This window comes from Sorex fumeus, unplaced genomic scaffold, assembly GCF_029834395.1.
Source record: "Sorex fumeus unplaced genomic scaffold, SorFum_2.1 ptg000191l, whole genome shotgun sequence".
Lineage (NCBI taxonomy): Eukaryota > Metazoa > Chordata > Mammalia > Eulipotyphla > Soricidae > Sorex > Sorex fumeus.
In genome coordinates this window covers 3,022,083-3,048,886 of record NW_026606248.1, presented here as the reverse complement: position 1 = coordinate 3,048,886, position 26,804 = coordinate 3,022,083, and positions in this window count along the sequence as shown.

The following is a 26,804-nucleotide window of genomic DNA, read 5'->3' as shown; positions in this document are numbered from 1 at the left end:
CATCATATACCTGACAAAGGACTACTATCAAAATGTAGAAAGAAACACATCCAACTCTACAACAACAGCATAAACAGGCAAACCATTTTTAAAATCTGGACCAAAAAACAAAGAAACAAACAAGCAAGCAAGCAAGTATGTATAACTCTCCAAAGAAGTCATACAGATGGCCCACAAACTTAGGGAGAAAAAAAATGTTTGCCATCACTTACTGTTATAAAAATGCAAACCACATGTGACATCATAGAATGGCACATCAATCAAATGACTAGAACAAGAGTTTAGAAGCATGTGGAGAAAAAAGGCACTCTGATATACTGTAGGTAAGAATGTATATTGGGACCACCTCTATGGAAAACTGGGAGATGCATTAAAAGGTATAAATTCCCATTATGCCTAACTTTTATCCATCAATAAAAAAGGTGAAATCATGTCTCTGAGAAAAAGATAGAATTTGAAGTGATTGAGGTGATTAAAAATGGAAGGACAATTATTGGATTGTTTCACTCCTATGAGATACAAATTGGTAACCCAAACACACAGGGAAGAAACAGTAAAACTTACTCCTTGACTTGAAAACAGTAGTGATTACTAGTGGGAAAGGGGTTAGGGGCAAGAGGAATAGGCATAAGATTACTTGTTTGGTTTTGTTTTTTTTTTTTTTTTTGCTGGTGTGATAACACTGATGATAGATCTTTGGGGAGGGAGGGGGTGAATACAATTAAACTCATATAGAAGAAAAAAAGAAAAACCCCTAAAATTCCATTTAATGCAAACCAAGGTAATTAAAATAAGTGAAAAAATAAGATAAAGTGAATAACAAAATTAAAAATCACTTCATCTTCTATTGTCTTTCTAACACTGTGGAATATGTACCAATCTCTTCATTTGACAGAGAAGGGAACAGAACTCTGGAGATTCCATATAGTTAACTGTGTTAGGGCTATCACATGGGAAATTGTACTAGAATTAATTCCAGGGCCAAAGTTCTAAAATCTGTCATGTCTCCCATGTTGGTAGTGAAGGAAAACCAAGGGTTAGAGAATTGAGCTCTCAGTTCTGGAACTTGTTCTCCCAGTCTTCATTGACTTGTGGTCAAGTCATGTTCAGTCTTAGAGCTATTCTTAGAGGAGATTGACTTGTACATGAGGGCATGATAGGACCCAGAAGCTGAGTAGAAAGTAGCTTACAGGGAATACTTTTACAAATTGTAGCACTAGAAAAATGTAATGAAGCAGAGTTTACTATTTTCATTTTTAGATCTCCTGGTGTCTGTTAAGTATTCAGTGATGGGTATCAAATGAATGAGACAAGAATTCCAATTGGGTGAAGACCTAGAATTTTAGTATACATTGGAAAAGAAAAGGCACAAAGGAAGAGATAAAGTGAACTCAATAGTATCTTACTGTAGTTCACACATATCTGATAATAAGTCATGAAAGAGAAAACACTCAACACTCACACCTTTATAGATATCACACTATGTGCACCATTCACTGCAAGTGATTCTCTAGCCTAAGTATGACAAAATTACTTGAAAAAGCTTTCAATCAAATTCAAGGACTTCCTTTTAAATTGTTAATAATATCATACTACCTGATTAGTTTTTAAAATTGACCTGTCTTGGGTGTATTTGGGAGATAAAAATGAAGAACTATATTTCTTCCTTTCTCACCTTGCTAGTGTAACTTTCAGGTATAAATATAGATTGAAGTGTCGCTGTTGTTAAAATGACACACTTTTGCACATAGGCTAAGATTAGAGAGTTTCAGAAGGGAAATTCATAAGCCCAAGGTTCAGCCCAGAAGTCCCTCATTACTTATTTTCGAAAGTGGTAACAAATCAATCAGCCCACCTGAATTTACTGAGCTTCTGCTTTGAGATGTAGATGAGTCAAAGAGAAGATCAGGTAGCAGATCTTTCTGCCTTAATACATTTGTAATTTTAGTTGAAAAAGCAGAGCAATGTTACTAATGGCGTTCTCCATGTGTATGCAATAGGACTCATTAATAACATTAGGACTAATAGAGACTTAAACAATAAAACATTGGAAACGAGGAGACCCTGGCTTGATCCTTAGCACCATAGGACCCCTGTCTCAGTATTCCTGGTTGTGTTCTTAGAAAATCTCCAGTACTTCTGGGTTGGCCTGGTGGACCCTAGTACTGCAGGCCTAACCGCACCATATCCTCAGGCCAGGACATTCAGCCTAGTTGGCCAAATATCACTGGGAGTCATCCTCGGGTCCCTGAGCTCTGCTTGAAAGACCCTTTCAAACTATAAGAAAATTGGTGCTGGAGTGATAGTACAGCGGGTAGGGCATTTGCCTTGCACGTATCTGGCAGGGTTTGATCCTCAGCACCACATACGGTCTCCTGAACCCCAACAGGAGGAATCTCAAAGCCCAGAGACAGAAGTAAGGCCGATGCATAGCCCACTGTGGCCCAAACAAATAAGTTTTAGAAAAGAAAATAATAAAACACTATAACACTATACTTAACTACATATCAATGTTTTTTTCTTTTTAATTCCTTTTATTATTATTATTAGTAGTAGTAGTAGTAGTAGTATTGAATCACCGTGAGATACAATGTGTTGAAGGTGACTGAGTGGTTTAACGTTTTCAGGATTCTACAGGGGTGTCTCTGAGTCTCGCTATTTCTTCACGGTCACACAATGACTGTTCCGCATTTAGAGGGAACACAGGGTTATGTTCAACGGAAAGGGTGGTTCAGGAGAGAGTTCTCTTCAGCAACTACTCTTATTTTTTTTATGAGATAAGAGAACTTTTTCACAGAAATCCTTCAGACTAGTACTTTCTGCCAATGGTATTGGCCTATGGTAGGCCTCAAAGAGCATACTAACTGTAAGGCAGTTAAGAAAGAGAAGTCTCTGGTTTTGTTGCTGTTCATGTTTACAGACTCTGTGTTAGGAGCCAATAGAGAAGTAGCCACTGTAAGTGAGATATTTAAAAGCCAACCCAAAGAAAGAAACAATGACTGGCTGCCAAATTTGTGGCACAGGCCCACTTAACGATGTAATTTTCTGCAATGATGGAGACGTTCCTCACCTTGCTATTCAGTGTGGTGGGTCCTAAGCACCGTGACTTCTGCACACTAGAATTGTGACTGTGTTACTGAAAACTATATTTTCGTTTCCTTAAATGCAACAGGAGGCCAGTTCTTATCATGCTGAGGGACATAGGAGCAAACGACTTCTTGGAGGTCACGGGCAGGAGACATCCAGTATGAATCAGAAAATTCTGGTGACCTTCACGAAGAGTGGGGCACTCAAAACGAATTTGAAGGATCGTTGAGATTAGGAAGGGCTGTTTGTTTTTGATGTTTGGTTTTCGGGTGACAACTGGTGATGTTCGGGGGCTAATCTTGGCACTGCACTCAGAAATTACATCAGGTGGTACTTAAGGTGCCCTATGGGACGCAGGCATCAAACCCAGGTCAGCAAATATCCAACCTGCTGTCCTGAGATCTGGAAGTTTTTTTAGAAGGTGTCTTACTCTAATCAAGAAGCATAACGTAATTTTTTCTTAGGAGATGCCAACTTGATCATCTTGACAGAATTATTCCTTTTATGAAGGAGTGGCTAAAAGCATAAAAACTTCAAAAGTCATATGGCAAATATTTTTTCTTGCTAACTTGGACTATATACAACAATGCAAGTTATGTTAAGAGAAAAATTATGGAGTAGCTTAAGGACTCATTAACCTGGTAATGCTAAGGAAAATTACCTGATTACAGAAGAGAAAAGTAGGGGAATCAGATACAATAGTAATTTTTAAATAGGACAGGTTATTACACATATAAAAATGATGTTTATATGCTCATTTGGACAAGCAAAGAACATCTCCTAGTTGGAGGTGACCAATTCAAACATTCCAGCTTTCCTAAACTTTTACCCTGAAATTCTCAAGTAAAGGTCACTGTAATCTCATACCTGTAATATTTCAATAACAAGACTCTGGGCATTTGCTAGGATTCTCTAAGTCAGCAGATTGTCATAAACTAAATAGGCAGAAATATATATATATATATACGTCACAGAAGAATGAGAAATGTTTTTGTAACAGAATTGAAAGGAACTGGGAGCTGTTCAGATAGATTTCAGAGTTGATAATAACTCCTAAATTTTGAAAATAATTATTCCAGACATAAAAATATCAATGTGGTGGCAAAAGAGATACTGCAAGGTTAGAACACGTGTCCTGCATGTGGCTGATACTAGTTGTCAGTTGCACATAATGGCACCCTTCAAAAGTTCTCTCTAAGCACAGATCCAGAAGCTGCTCCTGAGAATTCTGGGTGTGATTCCACACAAACAAATAAACAAAATGGAAAATAAAAACAAGGTCAGAAGAGCGGAGAGATAGTAAGGGGTTAAGATGCTTGTATTGCACACAGCAGCCCCCAGTTTGATCTTTGACACTACGTGATTCCCTGAGCACCCCCTGGAGTAATCTTGTGCAGAGACAGATGTACCCCCAGAGAACTAAACAATAACCAATGTAAGATTGTTTTGGAGCACTTGGTGACTGCAGTGTAAACTGGACCCTTTAAGTGGGCTGTCTCATGGGGGCTTCCAGAGGTCCATAGCACCAGTAGTCACGCTCCTATGCAGTCCCCTTCCACATTGACTCCACTTGGTCATATGCTTAGTAATGAGACGTTAATACAGTGGAAGCACAGCAGTAGGGCATTTGCCTTGCACACGGCTGACCCAACTGACCCAGGTTCAATTCTCCCATCCCTCTTGGAGAGCCCAGCAAGCTACCAAGAGTATTCAATATGCCAAACACAGTAACAACAAGTCTCACAATGGAGATGTTACTGGGCCCGCTTGAGCAAATTGATGAACAACAGGAGGACAGTGACAGTGACAATACAGTGGAAAACAAAGTCTTTTTGTTTGTTTTGGGTTTTTTTTAGGCTTTTAGTGATGCTCAGAGCTGTTCCCAGCTCAGTACTTTGGGAACCATATAGTATCAGAGGTCAAACCTAGAATCCTGTATGCAAAGTATGTGTTCCAGCACTTTGGCATATCTCCCTGGCTTCCAAAAGCAATGTTTTCATGAGTGTTTGTACACTGATATTGTTTCTCTTGGAACCAGTCACCAGATTATAAGGAACTTCTTACTAGACCACTGAATAGTGAGACATCAGGGGCAAAGACTTGCAGGGTGATGAGGATCCACCTTGCCTAACTGATTCCCTTCTAAAGTCCAAGCTACATGCAGACTCAGAATGACTTCATTGAAAGAACTACCCAACAGAGCTTAGTCAATTCAAAATTTGATATATAATAAATTGTTGTGTTGGAAGTTTTGCATGCTTTTATAGACAGTAGTAGGTAATGGAAGTGATATACTAGTAAAAGGAAATTATATACTAGTAAAAATGATCAGTAGATCCTTGGTGATAAATCTTCAGCTCAGGCAAGTATCTGGGCTTTAATTTTGAAATGAATTTATGCCATTGTTATTGCAGTGATATTCTAGTTAAATTGTGTGTTGTCTTACACTTTAGACTGTGAGCTATCTTTGAAGACAGATACTTGGTTGTATGTAATTGCAAACATACTTGAAGTAAGACATATACTCAAAAGTTCTCATTGAAACTAGATGATAAGTATGTTGATAAGTAGTAGAGAGGTAATGGGCTTTGAAATAGTCAGCTGCAGCTTGAACTCTGGCTTTCATAGGTAAAGGTAAAGGTAAAGGCCCTCCCGTTGATCGTCGATTTGCTCGAGCACGCCCAGTAACGTCTCCACTGGAGACTTTGTTGTTACTGTGTCTGGCATATCAAATACTCTCAGTAGCTTGCCGGGCTCTCCCAGAGGGGCGGAGGAATTGAACTCGGGTCGGCCATGTTGGCCGCATGTAAGGCGAACGCCCTACCCGCTGTGCTATTCTAGATATATGACTTTTAACCACTTATCCTTGCTATAAAATAGAAGGAATAACAGCTAGCTCCCAGCTATTGAGATGGATGAATATGTAGCAGACATCAATAAAAAGAATTTTTTATTATTGAAGATAGATGATGTGATCATTAAAAAATGATAATAAAAAATAAAGAAAGAAAAAAGTGGGTTAAGGAAAATCTCTGAGCCTGAGGAAAACAAGTAGAGAAGAAGGAAGAAAATGATTCAGAAAAACAGGAAAGAGGAAGAACCAGGTCAACTTGAACCATAGAACTAGGATAGGGAACATATTACTAGCCAAAAAAGCACAGAGATTTTGAAGAAACAACCAAGTTGACGTTGCTTCACTTAAATGTAATTGCTAACAAAGTATTTTTATGTGTATTTAACAGAAGTGAGATATCGATCCAAGATTGTCGGCAGAGAAGTCTTTAAAGTAAAAGATTAGGTGGTCTTGGATGATTTAAATGTAATCTAACTAAAGGCAAAAGGTTAGACAATATTATGAGGTATAATACCAGCTGAGTGCCTGGTGGTTGATAGAAAAATTCACCTTCTATGGAAAAACTTTAGTATCTGGCAGAACCATTGGAAGGAAGGAATTTGTGAAGAATAAAGATATGGCAAAAGAAATCAGAGCACTATTCACGTTGGCACCCTTGGGAGAAATTAAACCTCGGAGAACAAATTCTCTCAGGTCATTCCTCTCTCCAGAGACAAACAACATAAAGCACAAAAGGACACAATTCTTTGAAACATTGCAAAATACCCAATAAACTGAAAGCAACAAAAAACAAAACCATCCATTATACAAAAATGTTTCATTCCTTTTTCTTGAAGTTGGAAAGAAATTAGGTCAAACTCCTAATTGTATCAGATTTGAGGGTAATAACTCAAGTTTATATTCATGAGTTTTGTTTCCCAGGAAACATTATTTGTAGATTATATGGCACCTTGATTTTACTTAAGGACTTTCTTCTTCCCATTCATAGACTGTATCTTTGGATAGAACTATGTCCATCACCCCTAAAGACTCCATTTCAACTGTAGAAAAATAACTATCTCGTCAAAAGACTATCACATGAACTCAATATCAGAGTTGATTCTGATGCTTAAGCACCTGAAAAAAAATATGATCCTTTTCTAGAGAATATCAGCCTGGGATGATAGAAGCCTGGAGCTACCAGATACTATCACTGAAAGATAATATAGTCAACCAGATGAAGAACAGCGCTGAAGAATGAGGAAGGGTCTATTTCCAATAACGTTACCTGCACATTTGGTGGAAAATATGCTGGGCATTTTCAACTGTATTAGCTAACAAATTGCCTTTATTACTGAAGCTGGTAAGGAGCACATGTCTTTCTTGAAGCTGAAATGTCCAAATAAAATGCTAGCAAAATGTCAATGTACAAATATACAAAGGGAGAAGAATCCAGATATATGCTATGTTTTATGTAGATTTCAAATAGCTTTGTATATTGGGCTCTAGCTACTCTATTTTATTTTTATTACAGTCCAGAAATTGAACCCAAGACCTTACACACACAAAGCAACTAATCTTCCTCGAGTTACATTTTCAGCTCTAACTACTTCATTGAAAGAACTACTTAATTTCAATATTAAGAACTCTGATGCTAAGAGAAAAGAAATAACTGTCCCGTATCAGGGAGAGAAAATACATAAACTAGATGGTATAGGAGCCGTGAAAAAAATTCCTACTGGATGGCCAAATCTAGTTCAGCATTCATTTTATAGGATCACATAAGTCAGGAATATTTAGGGGGTATGGTGCTGCCAGCAGGTCAATCTGTACCTGTGAGGTGAGTGCATCAGCAGCCTGATGGCGCCTTCAGACTTCCAGATACCCCCAAATTGCTGCTGTGCCTTTGGCCAGACCCCAAAAACTTGGGGCAAAGTTTACCAAGAAAGTAAACGGCCAAAAGTTAGGTATGTGGGAAACACACCCACAAACCACCTCTGGCTCAGCTATATAATTGGAGGTAAGGCTCTCTGGTTCCTGATTGTACTGCTTAACAGCCATGATCCCAGAGACTCAGAGACAAATCTCTGAACCCAGCAGCTTTTGGCAGAGATGCATCCAGTTCCTGCAGTGGGTTATCGGCGCCAGACCACCCCAGGGGGGAAAGGGTGTTGTCCCTCTGCCTGCTTCCCCTTGGCGGCTCAGTGGCCACCAACTTCCAGATGTCATTGGACAGTCAAATTTGGGCCCACAGTGATGAGACACGTGGGGCCTCATGGGATGGGGGTGGAGCTGGCCCTTTTCTCCCTGCCCAAACGAGACCCCCAAGTCAGTGCCCACGAATGGCCTCTGTGGCTCCTGATCAAGCTGCTTAATGGCCATGATTCCAGAGACTCAGAAACGAGTCTCAGAACCCAGCGGCTTTTGGCAGAAATGCGTCCAGTCCCTGCAATAGGTTACTGGTGCTGGGCCACCGCAGGAGGGAATAGGTTTCGTGCCTTGGCCTGTTCCTCCTGGCGTTTCAGTGACTGCCTTCCTCCAGAGGCCATTGGACACTCAGGTTTGGGCCCACAGAGATGAGATATGCAGGGACTCACGGGATGGGGTGAAGCCGGCCCTTTCCTCCCCACCCCAACAAGACCCCAAGTCGCCGCCCACAAATGGCCTCTCTGGATCCTGATCAAGATGCTTAATGGCCATGATCCCAGAGACTCAGAAATAAATCTCAGAACCCAGCGGCTTTTGGGCAGAAATGCGTCTGGACCCCGCAGTAGGTTACTGTCACTGGGCCACTTCAGTGGGGCAAGGATGCTGTCCCTCAGCCTTCTTCCCCTTCAGCTCGGTAGCCACCATCCTCCATTTTTCTTTTTTATTCTTGGTAGAGGTTTATCCATTTTTTTTACCTTTCCCGAAACAAATATTTTGGTTTTATGTATTTTCTCTATTGTTCTATTTATTTTTTAAAATTTTCTTTTTCTTAAAATAGCTATTTTCTTTTTCTATTAAGTAGGACTTCTTCCTTTCTTAAATTCTAAAAGTGAAGACTTAGATTATTAATTTGAGGAAGTTCCTCATTTAAAAACATATAAACATATACTACTATGAATTTCTCTCTAAAATGTTGGAATAATATATTGTCCTCTTTCCTTCCCTTTTATTTATGACATCTGGTCACACTCATTGCTATGCATCTGAGATTGCAATCTGCTTGTGGCACCAAGAATCCGATAGCAATGCCACCAGGATCTCATTTGGTGATAGAATTGGTGACAGGGATTGAGTCTGTGGCCTCATACTTGCAAAGTAGATGCACTACCACTGAGTCATGTTTCCAAATGACATTTCCCTCAAAACATTTTCTAAATCTTGGGCTGGGGTGATAGCACAGCGTATAGGCGTTTGCCTTGCACGCGGCCAACCTGGGTTCGATTCCCAGCACCCCATATGGTCCCTTGAGCACCGCCAGGAGTAATTCCTGAGTGCAGATCCAGGAGTAACCCCTGTGCATTGCTAGGTGTGACCCAAAAAGCAAAAATAAATAAATAAACAAAACATTTTCTAAATCTTGAAAATCACTTTCATCCAGGAATAGAAATCTCGTTCTGAGTATTCAGGAAATATACTGGCATTTTTCTGTTACTGGTTTACCGTTGGATTCCACTATGGTTGAGAATATAGTTTAAATTATTAAAAAATCTATAGTGAAAGTTAATATTAACAGAAAAATATTGTGAGTCTATTTGCATTGTCAGTCATTTTACTGTGAGGCTAAAGCCATTGTATTTGTAGGGCTGTAGCGATAGTACAGCAGGTAGGTGTTTGTTTGCATGTGGCAGATCTGGGTTCACTCTCTGGCACCACACCTGGTCCCCAGAGTACCACTGGGAATAGACCCTGAGTGCAGAGCCAGGAGAAAGTCCTGAGCACCTTAGGGTGTGTCCCCCAAAAAGGACACTTCATTTTTATAACTGTTTACTTAAAGCAGTGTTTGACTTCTTTCACTTGCCCTCAGAGAAGTTTTATTTAAGTAGATGACTTTTGGGCAGGAGTAATAGCTCAATGTACTGAGCACATTGCTAGATGTCCAGGTTATCTCTGGCACTCCAGGGTTCCCCAAGCATCACAGAGAGAGTGACCCATGTATGCTGTTAGGTGTGACCACAAACCAAAATAAAAGAAAATTGTAGGGCCAGGAGATATAACGGCAGTTAGAGTGCAGGCATGTACCAAACTGGGTTCAATTCTTAGCAACACAAGATCCCCAAAACATCTCTGGGTACAGTCCTGGAAGTTCCCAGAACCAGTGGGGTGTCCTGGTGTCCCTAGCACCTTGGGGCCCACGCAACCTTATATCTACAGGGCCTTGAACTGGACTACTGATCCAGTTGGCCAGGAACCATTGGTGTGCCCCCAAACTTTCTGAAGACTGTCTGGGAAGGCCCCCCACAAAAAGCATACAACTTTTATGTTTTAAAGCATTAAATATAGTTTCAAATTATAGAAATGGTTGAATGACTTCATGCTCATGCTTTCCAATTTTTTCAATTGCCAAATGTATTTTCCTCTAAGTACCATAATTTCTGACTTAATAGTTTCTTTCAGTTAAAAAATAAAATAAGGGGTAGAAGATGTAGAGAATGCAGTGTAGAGAACATGCCCTTTGTGTGTAAGGTACTGTAATCTGACCTCAGCACCACGTAATTCCCAGAGCAATGCCTGGTGCGATTTAAGCGTCCCCACAGTACCATGCCCAGGTGCCATAGGAAGCTCACAACATTAGTTTATAAATTAAAAACTATGTGCACCACTATCAGTGATCCCTGAGCACAGAGCCAGGGGTAGCCCTGAGCATTACCAGGTGTGGCCCCAAATCTTTAAAATTAAAAATTAGGGGCTGGAGAGATAGCGCAGCGGGTAGGGCGTTTGCCTTGCATGCGGCCGACCCGGGTTCGATTCCCGGCATCCCATATGGTCCCCCGAGCACCGCCAGGAGTAACTCCAGAGTGCAGAGCCAGGAGTAACCCCTGTGCATCGCCAGGTGTGACCCAAAAAGCAAATTAATTAATTAATTAATTAAAAATTAAAATAAAATAAAAAATGTGAATGAAGCTTTTATGAATATTACCCAGTGAAAGAAATGCAAAATACCATTTAATTCTAATTCTATGACATTCTGTGGGATAAAGGCATAATCGTGTAGGAAGTTAAAAAATCAGCAATTTCAGTGTTGAGGAGTGGTGAGATAAACAAGGAGAACACAGACAGATTTTATAGGGCAAAGAAATCACTATGTGATTAAAATGATGGATACATATCATTATACATATTATAAATTTGTCTAATCTCATAGAATACACAATACTCAGACTGAATTCTAAGATAAACTAGGACAATCATGATGTGTTGATGTAGGTTTGTTCTTATAATAAGAAATACCATTCTGTTGTGGGTGGAGTGGGGAAGGAGTTAATGCATGTGAGAGGTCAGGGCACTATGCTTCAGGTTTGCAATAAACTTTTAACTGCTCTTTAAAAAGTAATTTCCTTTTGTAAATGATAAGACATCCAAATTCAGTGTGTGTAAGTTGTGTTGGTACACAGCTATTCTCATTCATTTATAAAAGAGCAGAGTTGAGGAAGAAACATGGAGACTGTATGATCTGAAGACCTTAGAATTATTTACTCTTCTGCCCTTTATGGAAAATGCTTATAGTGGTGGAAGATATATACATGAAGAAACCTTGGGGCTGGAATGATAGTATAGCAGGTAAGGTTAGCTCTCAAGCACCCAATATGGTCTCCAGAAATTCAGAAATTACACACCCTTGCTCTCAATATTTTATTTGATATCATATAATATTTAAATATATAAAATCATATAGTTCCAATATCTACAAAGTATTGGGCTGGAGTGGTAGCACAGCGGTAGGGCGTTTGCCTTGCACACAGACAACATGGCCGACCCGAGTTCGATTCCTCCGCCCCTCTCAGAGAGCCCGGCAAGCTACCGAGAGTATCTCGCCTACAAGGCAGAGCCTGGCAAGCTACCCGTGATGTATCGATATGCCGAACACAGTAACAACAAAGTCTTCAATGGAGACGTTACTGGGCCCGCTTGAGAAAATCGATGAGCAATGGGAGGACAGTGACAGTGACAAAGTATTATTCCTGCACAGTATTCTTTGAAAGTAGTATTTCTGCTAGGGAGATAGTACAGCAGGTAAAGCATTTGCCTTACACTCAGCCTACTTTACTTTAATCCTAGCACTGCCAAGAATAAGCTCTGTGCACTGTTGTATTTTTGATCCCCTGCACTCCTTACGGTTTCTGAGCACCAGCAGGGGTTATTGTGAAGACAGAACAAGGAATAGCTGCTGAGGACTACTAGGTGTGACCCGAACCCCAGACCTTCCTCGGGGGATTAGGAAGATATTGCAAAGGGCTGGAATACATGCATTCATTCCCCAGCTCTACCTGGTTCCCCGAGCAACACTGGGAGCAACCCCCAAGCACTAAGATAAGCTCCTGGGCACCACCAGGTGTGACCCCAAAAGCAAACAGCTAATAGGATCAGCAGAATAATACCCCGCTGAGTTGGAGGTGCTTGCCCTAGAAGTGGGAAGAATTGTACAATCGAGGTAGACTGTGAAAGCTGGTTTTATTTCTCAAAGTCAATAGCCACACAGCTAGTTCAAATGGAAGAGTTTTATGCTGTCAGTTCTGCAGTCTCTGTCCTAGTTTTATATCACTCCCAGCTGGGGTGTGTTCAGCAATGACATAGGATCTCTTGGTGATGTCACCTGTTGTCTGGTGCTGTGGGCTAAGACTAGGGAGGCAGGAGGAAAAAGTGCCAATTTCTAACACAGTACAGGTGGGTTGCAGGGCCTTGGGATGCAGTCAGTAACTTCAATAAACTGTTTTCTTTGCCCGTGGCTGAAACAGGTATCTTACTTGATGACAAAAATTAGTGAGAGCAGAGTTCTGTGTGGAATGATACAGAATTTCAAAATATACTAGTCACTAGCATCAATAAGATAATAAACTTATAATAATATGAATAATTATCATAGTAAGAAGTTTATTTTAAAACATTAATAACAACTTAGATCAGCAGTCACTATCCTAATGGTGCAATCTAATTTATCTTATTCAAACTTATTCTAAGTAGAGAGAGGTTCTTTCATTTTACAAATAAAGAAACTTAGTCTCTAAGTAGTGACATTAACTATTTATATAGCCATAGAGTGCCAGTGCCAGGACTGGAGTGGGAAGTGTCTTCTCTTTTAAGAACCCATTTTCATTTTCCAAAATGTGGTACTCAAGCTAAAATAGTAAGATGTCATCCACATGATTTTAGGTTTGAAATTTGAAAGCTGTCCAATAAGGATTAAGATTAGAACCCCCACAGAATTATTTTCATATCAATACATCACTGGAGTAAAAGAAAGAAGACAAAATCCTCTTTTTCCCCCTCACCTTGTAAATAAAGACATAGACAATTCATTACAATGTGAGAGGACTAGGAACAGAAACAATAGAATACCATCATTCTAACTGAATTCGATATCTGATTATTAACTATGTCTTTCTAATTTTCTCTCCCTGACAGCACTAATTAGTTACATCTCACAAAGAAATTTATAATGTGGCAAGTTTGAAACCCTGGTAATTAGGAAACTCCTATTGCTTATCTTTTGAACATTGCAGACTGGCAGATAATTGTCAGTTCTATATTGACCAGAATTCCTGAAGCCTCTCGCTGATGAGGAAAGGTCAAGAGGAAACCACAGAAAAAAAAATTTAATTGCGGGATTTTGGGCCTTTTTCTTGAATTCTTTGACATGGCTATTCAAGTCAAATAAGATTATTTTACCAAAATCTGCTCTGGCCTTTGATGTTAAAGATTTTCTTTTGGTGGTGGTGGGTGGATTTGAGGTCACACCGTGCAATGCTCAGGGCTTCCTCCTGCCTCTGCACTTACGAATTACTGCTAGAAGTACTCAGGGGAATCACATCGAATGCTGGGGATGGAACCCAGATCTGCCACATGCAAGGCAAACGCCCTATCCTGTACTGTCACTCTGACGCATGATGTTAATAGTTTTTTTTTTTTAACTGAAGACTTCATGTTCCTGCCTGAACTTTCTAGTTTTCATCTGTGGCCTCCTGTTTTGGACATATAACAAGTTACCTCATTCAAATTGTGAAGAACAAGAAGGAATTGCACTCAATAATAATGATAGCTCATAGTAGTAAAACATGTTTCATTTGCCTCAAGTAGTTTCCATCCTTTACAATGCTTTGCTCATGAATTCTTCCAAAGTGGTTGGCAAGGCTGGTCGTAGAAAATGAGATGAGCAAACAAATAGATACACAAGAACTGCCCAAGTTTTTTTGTTTGTTAGCTTTTTTTTTTCTTTTGGGTCATATCCAGCATTGCACAGGGGTTACTCCTGGCTCATGCACTCAGGAATTACTCCTCGCAGTGCTCAGGGGACCATATGGGATGCTGGGAATCGAACCCCGGTTGGCTGCGTGCAAGGCAAACCCCCTACCTTCTGTGCTATAGCTCCAGTCCCAAACTGCCCATTTTAAGGTTCCTTCAGCAGCCCTCAATGAGCTCACAGGGTGTCCATTTATTCAGTTCATTATCTGTCCCCCACCCTGTCTCCCAACGCCTGAGCCTTTGTTTAAGTTGAAGAAACATTAAGGACAGTTAGTAAGCACTCGAAATTCAACAGGTACTTGAAGAGCAGAGGTCCAGGTATTTCACACGGCAGGCACCTTAAAGTATTCACTCCTTATTCACTCGGGGTTCACTTTTGGCAGGCTGGGGGACAGGTGGAGTGCCTTACCTGCTGTACTATCTCTCTGACTTTAAAATCCTGACAGTTTCCCATTCTATTTTTGCCTATGTTGTCCTCTACATTTAAAATACCCTAAATTGTTCTGCTCCATTCTTTCCTGGGTGCATTTTTGTTGCTTCATTATATTCTAAAAGACCTAAATCGTTTTGCCCAAAGGACTATCCAAATCTTGAAATATTTGTTGGATGAGGATATTCCACATACGCGGTTAACTTTAGACAAACTCAGGTGGTTCTTGTAACCATTCCCATTTTGCATATGAGAAAGTTAAGGACCCCTTAAATTAAATATTTCTCCCCAGGACACATTGTTAGGAAGAGCAGAGATTTGAACCTGTCATTGGCTGAGCTCACAATAATTGGTTGTAAATGTTGAAAAGATTTTAGGGTAGAGGGGCATGGAGAGAGGAGATGGTCTTTCTCTACCCTAGAGATTAGTCTCCATCTCAATATGAAATATTTATTCTTGGCTTTTATTCCTTCCTGACCCATTTTATTTTATTTTAGTCACAGTGAAATTATAAAATGGTTCATGATTGGCTTTCAGGTATACAAGTGTCAACCTCTAACCCTTCACTAGTGTCTGCTTCCCTCCACCAATGCCCTGGCACTCCTATTTGCCACCCACCCTTCTGTCAACTTCTATAAGTGACTATACACATATACACATTTTGTGCTGTGGCTTGCAGTACTGTTGCTGATAGGGTTTCATATTTAACACTTTACCTCCACCATTATGTTTCTTTATGTCCTGCATATGAGAGAGATCATTTTGTGTTGGTCTTTCTCCCTCTGATTAACTTCACTCAACATGATACTTTCCAGGTCCCTTTATGAAGCAAACAATTTCATGGCTGAGTAATATTCCACTGTGTATATATACTATAGTTTCTTTATTCTTGGACACTTGGCTTTATCCCCCTTTGGATAAGCCAATGTTCTCTCTCTCTCTCTCTCTCTCTCTCTCTCTCTCTCTCTCTCTCTCTCTCTCTCTTCTCTCTCTCTTTTTCTCTCCTCTCTCCTCCCCCCTCACAATTACTTATTTTCTAAAATAAATTGCTTTGAATAAAACTATCTTAGTTCAATAAAAACTTGGGGAGAGAGAGTTTAGGATTATACTCAAGCAGGGTGCACTCAGTAGTCACTTCCAGCAGTGCTCAGGGGGAAGTGAGGTGTCAGGGATCAAATGTGAGGCTCTCACATGCAAAGCACACATTTCAGTCTTTTAACCTCTCTTCCTACCAGCAGGGGGAAAATGTGTTTGCTTGGATTGTAACTACAGATCTCCAAAATGAAGCTATTTTTTGTTTGCAGTAGATGAACATCGTTCTTTGAGGTTAAATAAACGCCCCATGGTTGGGGGATAGCATTGATTACACAAATGTGACAAAAAATTCTTTTGTGGAGGAATTATAGTTTAATGAGTTAGAGAAAATTATAGGAAAATATGAAATTATTGCATTCAAGAAATATCATTATTTCTGTCAAATATGATTCCAAAGATTTCTATGTATTATGCCTTGATTTTAGGAAAAGAGTTTGTGTTTTTACATGTGTATGTTGTTATTTAAACAATTGTCTTCTGGAGAAAGAGCCAGGAATACCCAAAGGCAGGGTAGACCTGACTGTCAAAACAAACAAGGGGAAACCCTGGGTCACCTGAGTGCTTCCGGACTGAGCGGCTGCTGTCTGACAGTGATTCTATGAAAGGCAGCCAAAGAAACTTTGGAAAAACATCAATCTTTTAAAGTCCTCAGCAACATCATGGAAAGAAGAAAACTCCTACTACCATTCATTCACTAAAACTTTTATTTTTGTGGGTTAAAAAAAAATTTCATTGGAAAAGCTATGATTTAGAAGTCAAAGAAGACCTCCAAATTTCCTTGGCTTTTGAGACACAGGCAGTGGGTATGTGAGCTGTTTCCTGAATATGGAGCAAGACTCTGATTGCATACCCTTAAAATGTAACACCAATTTAAAATTTACCTGCGAGGTAACACAATTCTTTTACTCTGAGGTTTTTGATAAAGTCTTATAGAGCACAGCAGCCTGGACTTTGCACTCACTTTGAATTGAATAATCTGTTTTTGACGAAATGTGTAGTGAAATCATTCCATATGGAACAAGAGCAAACAAAACCTAATCTGTAATGAATATTTCCTGACTCAAAATGCCAGATATACCAAATGCGCTTATGAATTATTGCTCCCAAAAATTCCATAAAGTGCACCAAAGTGGCAAATTATTAATTAACAAAGGAAGTCCTATTGGTGTTCCACTTACTTTCAGATTCACTGTGCTATTACATGGTTATGCCTGGTGTTCTGGAAAATAAACTTGAAGAAAAAGATCAAGAGATGATCAATGGAAAAAGAGATAATATTCGAGACTCAAGGAGATTTTAGTCCATGAATGCAAATGGCTCAACATACACAAATCAATCAATAAATAAAGCAGAAGTATGGAGACCATATCATCATATCCACAATAGATATGATGATATGGTCTCCATATTTCTCCCTCCAGCACTCAGGATGCTCCCCCCCAGAAGGGAGTATAAAATGAGGCTCCCAGAACAATGCCACTGGACTCCGTGCCAGGCTGTGGGCGGGTGAGAGCCCTCCCCATCCCAAGGGACCCAGTCCCGGCAGCCCATCTCCACTACCCAACCACTGGCACGCTCCAGGCCGCTTTCCAGACACATTATAAGACACTTCCTACCCATTTTCCATATTTACTACACAACACCTGATGGGGTTCAGACAGCAGGCAACAAATCATAGAGAAAAATGTATAAATATATGCCTCTTGGAGAGCCCAGCAAACTACCGAGAGTATCCCACCCACACAGGCAGAGCCTGGCAAGCTCCCCGTGGTGTATTCAATATGCCAAGTAGAGTAACGACAACAAATCTCATTGCCGTGACCCTGAAAGAGCCTCCAATCATTGGGAAAAGATGAGTAAGAAGAGGCTGCTAAAATCTCAGGGCTGGGAGGAATAGAGATGTTACTGGCACCTGCTCAAGTAATTCGACGATCAATGGGATGACAGTGATACAGTGATTCAGTGATTTGCTCGAGCTCGAGGGATCCCAGTAACGTCTCCATTGTGAGACTTCTTGTTACTGTGTTTGGCATATTGAATACTCTTGGTAGCTTGCCAGGCTCTCCAAGAGGGGCGGAGGAATCAAACCCGGCTCGGCCGGGCTGGCTGCGCGCAAGGCAAATGCCCTACCGCTGTGCTATCACTCCAGCCCCAGATACAGTGATAGTGATATCATATCTATATATAAGGGGAAAGTATTTGACAAAATTTAATATTCATTTATGATGAAGATGCCCTATAAGATATTGGGACTGGCTCAATGCTGTGGTCAGGAGTGTATGCTTTGCAAGTGTCAGGATGGGAGACTGAGTGCCAGGACTACATGGCATCATGAGGATCACTATGCATAGCACCACTTGGTATAATCCTGGAGGCCTCTAAAATCTTCCCGGGTGTCTTAATGGGCTTGAATACTTCAGGGACTGAGCAGGTCAATATCCCCAGGCCCTAACGTTGAACTGATTGCTGACTGTTAGGAATGATGGCAGCCCACCCTAAGTACAATCTCGGAGTTCCTCCAAAAATGCTCAAATCAAGAAGGATCATTCCTAAACAAAGTAAAGATAATTTTCTAAAGGAGTCTGTAACATTGTACTCAGCAGTGGGAAATTGAGAATTTTCCCTCTAAGATAAAACACGACATAAGGTTGTCCACTATCATACTATCATTCAACATAGTATTAAATATCTTAAACAGAATAATCAGGCAAGAAAAAAGAAATAAAAGTTGAAAAAGTTACAAGCCTGACACTATTTGATGTTGACATAATCAACATAGAAATCTAGAAATTGCACTAAAAGGCTACTGAAATAATAAACCAATATATGAAGGTGGCAAGCTACAGAATCAATACACAAAGATCTAAAAATGTATTTCCATACACAGGGAAATAGTGGAGAAGAGAAAATTGTCCCATTTAATATGGTTTCAGAAATAATTATGTACTTATGAATAAACTTCTTAAAAGATATAAAAGGTATGAACATTGAAAAGTATAAGACATTGTTTTAAAAATGTTAAATCAGATGCACACATAAAAGTGGAAAGATATTCTGTGCTCAAGAATTGAAAGAAATCATACCAAAATGACTGTTCTAGGGCTGAAGAGATAGTACAGCAGGTAAGCACTTGCCTTGCGCATAGCTTAGCTGGTTAATATCTCAAATAGCTAAAGTAATTGAGGGGAAAAATATGGCAGGTATGTTTCCTAGCCTCAAACTATACTATAAAATTAGAGTAATCAAAATAGTGTGGTACAGAAACAAAAATAGACACAGGTAAATGGAATCAAATTGAAAGTTCAGAAATGAATCTGAGCAGATATGGGCACTTAATTTTTGACAGAGAAGTCAAGAAAATACAATAAAGAAAGAAAAGTCTTTTCAATAATTGGTGCTGGGGAAAGGTGTTTATCCACTTGCAAAAGACTAAGCACTATTACACTTTACCTAAAAGTTAATTTAAAATAGATTAAAGGCTATGAGGTAAGACATAAAGTCATAAAATACAGAGATGAAAGCACAGGCAAACATTACAAGATATTAGCTTTGGTGATGCCTTTGAATCCAATGATAAGGGAAACAAAAGCAAAAATAATGTTGACTCATGAAACTAAAAAGGTTTTGTAATAGTGAAATAAAATATCAGTAAAACAAAAGTCTTCCTTTAGAACAGTTAAATGTTTGTACATCATAAATTTGGCAAGGGACCAAAACACAAAATATATGTACTCATGAAACTCAACAAAAAATTTAATTGCCTCATCAAAAAATGGGGAAAAGAGCTGAACAAATACTTGTCCAATTAAGATATACAGATGGCCAATAGGAGCATGAAAATAATTCTCATCATCATTTATGATCAAGAAAACTCCAAACAAGCTGCAAAGACATTGCCTCATACCAGTGATAACAGTCTATATAAAAAATACTAGATAAAACAAATGTTAGTGAGGTCACAATATGATTGGAAACTTCTTACATTTTTGGAAGGGATATAAACTTGTCCTATTAAGAAATCAATATGAAACTTTCCCAAGCTGCAAAATTAAACTTACCAAATAAATTTTCTAGCAATTCTACATCTAGAAGCTTATCCAAATAATATAAAAATACTATTATGATAGAATACATGTACTCCTATGTTTGTTACAGTGCTATTTACACCCTTTAATAAAAAATATGGGCTGGAGCGATAGCACAGCGGGTAGGGCATTTGCCTTGCACGCCGCCAACATGGCCGACCCTTAGTTCGATTCCTCCGCCCCTCTCGGAGAGCCCGGCAAGCTACCGAGAGTATCTCGCCCGCATGGCAGAGCCTGGCAAGCTCCCTGTGATGTATTCGATATGCCAAACACAGTAACAACAAGTCTCATGATGGAGACATTACTGGGCCCGCTCGAGAAAATCGATGAACAACGGGAGGACTGTTCTGTTCTGTTCATGGATCGAAATGGAGAGTGTAATGGTAAGTGAGTGTGGCAAGTAAGAAAGAGAAAGACAAAAACTGAGTAATCTCATGTAAAGAAACAATGCAAAGGAACCAGAAAAAGAAATACCCAAACTAATCCTTGGATCCAAATTACTAAAGTTAGGTTACCAGAGAATAAGACAGTAAGGTACTAAGTGTGGAGATGATATAATAGAAGGTGGTAGAGAGATGAGGGCACTTTGGTGGTGAGCACCATGTCATGTGATGACTTTTTTTTTTTAGTTTCATTTGTTTTGAGGTCAAACCTGTTGGTGCTCAGGGCTTACTCCTGGCTCTCAGCTCAGAAATCACCCAGGTTGTACTCAGGGGACCTTACTAGGGAAAGAACTCAGGTAGGCCTCATGCAAGGCACGTACCCTATCTTCTATACTATCTCTCTGGCTCCATGTGATGACTTTCTTTTGAAAAGGTACAAAACTACTGAAGTATATACTATGAGGTATAACATTATTAGTTAAAAAGTAAATTTTCAAAAAGTTGTTTTCCGTAATTCTCTTCATGCTCTTCATTTTTATTTTGGGTGTGCTGGGGTGGGGGGGGGGGGTAGGGGAAGAAGGAGATGTAGAAAAATAACTATTTTAATAAATAAATAAAAACCATAGTCGATTTTTATTAAAAATTAAAATTGTACTTGTCCCGAAGCAAGTATGACTCAGGGGAAAAAAGAATATTGGAAGAGAAGAATTATCAAAGAACAAAGAAGAAAATTAAAATCCAAAAGTAGAAGGACAGAGTTTTTAAGGCTTTTCAGCAAAGTTCAGGACAGACTAAAATGGGGGCTGCGGTGTTAATACAGTTAGTAGGGTGTTTGCCTTGCACGTGGCTGATCCAGATTTGATTCCCAGCATCTTGTATGGTCTCTGCTAGGAGTGATCGTTGAGCTCAGAGCCAGAAGTAAGCCCTGAGCATTACCAGGTTTGGCTCAATCCCCAACCCCCACATTTGTCTCCTGACCAAAAAAAAAAAAAAAGATAAAACTGAGTTATAGCGTAAACGTGTGTGTGGTTCCAGATCCAGATTTCCCTCCAGGTCTGAGGTTCACATTCCCCCATGTGCCAGATATATTGGTTGGGAATGGCTCTTAGATGATTCCCTCTGGGGCATTTAGCATTGAGTTAAGGGCACTGTCTTGCTCAAGGTTAATCCCTTTTTGAAATTGGTCTGCATCTGTTCCTGTGCAGCAAGGGGATATGGTGTTCGAATATGGTCTGCCCAAATGAAGGGGAAACTAAAGAGAAGGATATATGAACTATAGGAGAATATGGGGTATTGCCAGAAAACGGGCCAAGAGTAAATCCTAGGAATGAACCTCTAGCAAGCTAAAATTGAGCTGGGATAAGTTTGAGAATCCAGGAAGATGACCTCCTAGAACCAAGAAAAGTAACAACAACAATAGTAATATTAAACTATTAACTTCAGCAGACAAATGTTTGGATGAAAGGAGGCATAATTTTAGTGAGCTGAATATTATTTGCATAATCATAATAGAAACATGAACAACTGATTTAGTAAAGCATAAAGCATACAATTAATTATGTTGGAATGTTGAAAGAAAGAAAAATAGTTTAGGATATGGAGATGAACTAAGTCTTTATGTAACAAGTGTTGAGGTCAATAGGTACCTTTCAAAATTGATGAATGAAAAACGAAAGTAGCACTGCACTGTAGCACTGTCCTCCCATTGTTCATCAATTTGCTCGAGCGGGCACCAGTAATGTCTCACAACAAATTGCAGACTTGTTGTTACTGTTTTTGGCATATTGAATACTTAATAGGGAGCTTGCCAGGCTTAGTCATGCGGGCGAGATATTCTCGGTAGTTTGCCAGGCTCTCTGAGAGGGGTGGAGGAATCAAACCTGGGTTGGCTATGTACAAGGCAAATGCTCTACCCACTGTGCTATCGCTGCAGCTCAATGAAAAACAAAAGTATGTGTAAAGATTTAGATGTAATAGGAGCATTAAGGAGGGACTGCTTTCTAAGAATAGAAATGAATGATGGTGTAGGGAATTATTTTCATTATAAATCAAGAAGAAGAAGAAGAAGAAGAAGAAGAAGAAGAAGAAGAAGAAGAAGAAGAAGAAGAAGAAGAAGAAGAAGAAGAAGAAGAAGAAGAAGAAGAAGAAGAAGAAGAAGAAGGAGAAGAATATTTGTGACGAAAATAAATGAAAAGAATCTGCCGCCAGTACTCATCAATACATTGGCTAGGCTCTTCACACATTACCTGTCTGAATACAAGGTTCCATCTCAATGGAAAATCAGCAGGACTGTTCTACCATACAAGAAGGGAGACATCCAAGATATTGGCAACTATCGCCCAATCTGCCTGTTGTCTGTCGTCTACAAGCTGTTCACTCGAGTCATCCTGAATAGGATTGGCAGAACACTAGATGAAGGACAACCATGTGAGCAAGCTGGGTTCCGAAAAGGATTCAGCATGATTGACCATATCCACATGATAACCAAGCTCATTGAGGTTTCTCAGGAGTTCAAGATGCCGCTCTGTCTAATGTTCATTGATTTAAAGAAGGACTTTGATCTGTTGAGACTAAAGTGTCATTGAAGCCCTAGCCAAACAGGGCATTCAAACTCAATACAATCAGGATCCTCCATGAGCTGTATTATGGATTTACTACCAGGATCTCACCATTCTACAAGGAAGTGATCATCAACGTCAAGAGAGGGGTTTGGCAGGGAGATACTACTTCACCGAAACTCTTCAGTGTCACCCTTGAGAACGTCATGCGACGACTGGAATGGGAAGGAATGGGAGTGAAGATAGAAGGTCGGCAACTACACCACCTCCGCTTCACTGATGACATTGTTCTAATAACCAAACATCAGCCAAGGGGCACAAATGCTGGCCAACTTCAACCGTGAGTTTGGAAAGGTTGTACTGCAGCTGAGTCTCACGAAGACAATGTTCATGAGAAATGAACTAGTACCTAACATTCCATTTGCTTTCAACAGAACAAACATCTTTGAATGCAGCAGTTATGTGTACCTAGGTCGAGAACTCAGCAAAACGAATGACTTGGCACCAGAATTGCACAGGAGGAAGGGAGCAGCATGGATACGAATTCTCCTGTGTATTTGTCAAGGACTCCAAAGCACCTTTTAGCCAAAATAGTTCTGTTCTGTTCAATGGCTCATACAAAGCTGTTTTAATTAGTAATTACACTAGAAGCTACAATTAGATAACTATACAACAACAAATATCATTAATATCACTTCTTAATCATTATTAATACTTCTATCTCTATACTCAGGGTGTTGAAAGCATAATTCGTCATTTCCAGGTGTCAGTGGTGGAATTGGAGCATATGTAGATTCAAAAAGTGTATGTTATAGACTTAGGCATACACACACATCAACCCCCCCGCGCTGACCCAAATGGGTAATCTCCTTTTTCAAAAGTTATTTTAGTGGTTGTGGGTATTTTGTTTGTTTGGGATTTTTTGCCACATCTGTTGATACTCAGGATGTATTCCTGCTTGTGTGTTTGGAGATACTCCTGGGGGTGCTTAGGGGACCACATGCAGTGCTAGGGATAGAACTGGGATTGGCCATGTGCAAGGCAAGAGCCTTAACTCCTGTACTATCTCTTCAGCCTCTCAACGTGGTGTTTATACAAAATAGCTTCTAAAGATTAGTTACTTCATCTTGTATTACATCAATTAAAAGACTTATTTCTAATATTAGATAACATATTTTACCCTAGTTACTGTTTTCCTCAAATTGGTGAGATAAAAGTTTTCCTAGGGTGAGGGTGTGACTCAGTTATAAAGTGCACGCCTTCATGTATGAGATCCTGGGTTTGATTCTGTCACCTCTCCTTTTCTTATCCCACCCACAACAAAAAGTTTCCTATTTTGAATCATGTCTATAGAACTACTGAAAACTAACCACTTAGATTATTGAATTTTATCATTTGATGCATTTTGAGCAATCATTAGTCATCGTTTTTGTAGCTGACCCAACCAAAGGCTAGCTAGCAATACTGATGTGATTGTCAAAACTCTAAAACTAGCCATCTTGATTTAAATTTTATAAAAACATGTTAGATCCTCTAGCCTCGCTTTCAGAATGTGGTGAGTAGTGGCTCCTACCCTTAAATCTGCCTATCTGAGTAATAAACAGCACAAGGCTGATTCTAAGTTTGTGTAACTCATGTATAACTAATTATGCTTCAATAGTCAGTGAAGCATGAATTTGTTGCCCATTGAAAGATACAGAAGCTCGGAAAGTTATTCAAGGTCACATGGTGAGTCATAAGGCCATCTCAGAACATGAACATTTGGCTTATTCTGCACTTTTGTGTCCCATCATGTTTTGTGTAGTTCAACCTCAACTACAGTCTCACCAAATCTCAACTGAGTGATCAATCAGATACTTGGCAGTGGAGCCCTCTTTGTCATCAAATTTAAAAGACTCTTTCAAAACCTTCTGCTATTGATTATTTAATAACACCATATGGCTATTTTAACTCTACCTTATGACTGTGAAAGAAATAAGGAAAGGAGTTAAGACACTCTGAGCTTTTTCTGCCCACTAGTAATGAGAGGAAAATAATTTCCCATTTTACCAATTTGTAGAGAGATATTCTTATACCAAAACAGAAAGATGGCATGGGGGCCAGAGAGATAGTACAGTACGTCGGACGCTTACCTTGCAGGTAGCTGACCCACATCTGACCCCTGGCACCACATAAAATCCCCTGAATCCTTCCAGAAGTGACCCCTGAGTAAAACTGGGTGTCTCAAAAACAAAAACAAACTAAAAGAGATGGCATGAAGAACCACTAACACTGGCATTCTGAAAAAGAAGAGGTCCCCAAATGATAAATGCTAAAGCTGTTGATTACTCAGATGCTAATTGGCCTTCCTGAACACTCTAACACTTCAAGGGTTGCACACCTATTACGTGTCGTGGCCACAGCCCTCCCATTAACACTAATGAACATCTCAGGGACCTGCTTGGCCACATTCCCATGGTATATGCCAAGCTAAGCCCATGCGCCACATTGGAAACTCAAAGTCTCTCCCTCCTCAGGGAGTTGTTTCATCATGTTTCCTTTGGAGTATATCCCTACTCTATTGTAATAAAAAACAATTGAGTTAATAACATGTTGCATTGGGGAAGATGATTCAGGATTTGTCTGAGCAGTGGTAATGTTTCTTTTGTTTATTGTTTAAGTACCAAAAATAAGAAGAAAAATTTGGCAGGAATCCAGCTCTAAGAGATCTTGTATCACTCTAACCATTAACTATAAGGAAGTTCAATATGTGCTTCTTAATTATTATTTTTTTAAATGTATAACTTCTGAAATTTCCCCCATTAGCCTTAACCATATTAATTTTACTGCTAAAAAAAGCAAAAAGAAAAACATGCAACAAATCCCACTTTCCTCATCCAGCTGCCCTAGTTAAAATGCTAAATTGATTTAAGAAAAATATATATAAATTTTAATTATTCATCTGAAGGGTGTAATTTTTATGAGAAAATCAAGAAACTTTTCAGGGGAGTTGTTGAGCCATTCCTGGTAATGCTGAGGGGTTACTTTGGCTCTGCGTTCAGGAATTACTTCTGCAGTACAGGGGGGAACCATATGGGATGCCAGAGAACGAACCCGGGTCAGCCTAAGGCAATTGCCCTAACTGCTGAACTCCCTCTCCAGTCCCTCAAGAAACTTTCTGTGGAAATCCAATCCTTATAAAATGCTTAGAATGGTATGTGGCACTTTGTAACACTCAAAATGTGTTAAGATATGATACCAATGCTAGTTTTATCACTTTATTCCATGTTTTGTGAAAAAGCATAGAAGGCACTCAAATAAATATTTGATACATTAAATAATAAGATTCATTTGACAACTTCCAGCATGCAGATAGACACACACACAGACATCACATCCTCATTCATCCACACAAAAAAACTCTCAGTTTCCATACAGACACTCTCATTCAGACACTTTCTCACCATGTCATCTCAATTCTCTTGCACATTTTGATGTGTGGTAGTAGTAATTTTATTTTGGATTGCCCCCCAAAAAACAGCCTTCTTTTTTTTGAGAACTAATTCTATGAGATTAAATAGGTGTTCCGAAATGTGTGTGTGTCTGTGTGTGTGTGTGTGTGTGTGTGTGTGTGTGTGCTCTTTCCATAAGCAAGCAGGGCTTGAGAATTCTGTAATAAAGCTAAAAAAGGTAAATCAGGTATTTTTGGATAGAATTTTCTATAGTCTTTCATGTTCAAAGTATATTCTACACAGCTTCGGTAGAGATAGAGGTATAGTGAGTTACGCTGTGGAATCATTAGGCACCTAGCACTCGTAACTACTAAGCCTTTGATCAGTAGCTGATCTGAACTGAGGTAAGGTAAAGTGTAAAATACATAATACTGTGTAAAAAAAAATCTCATTAATA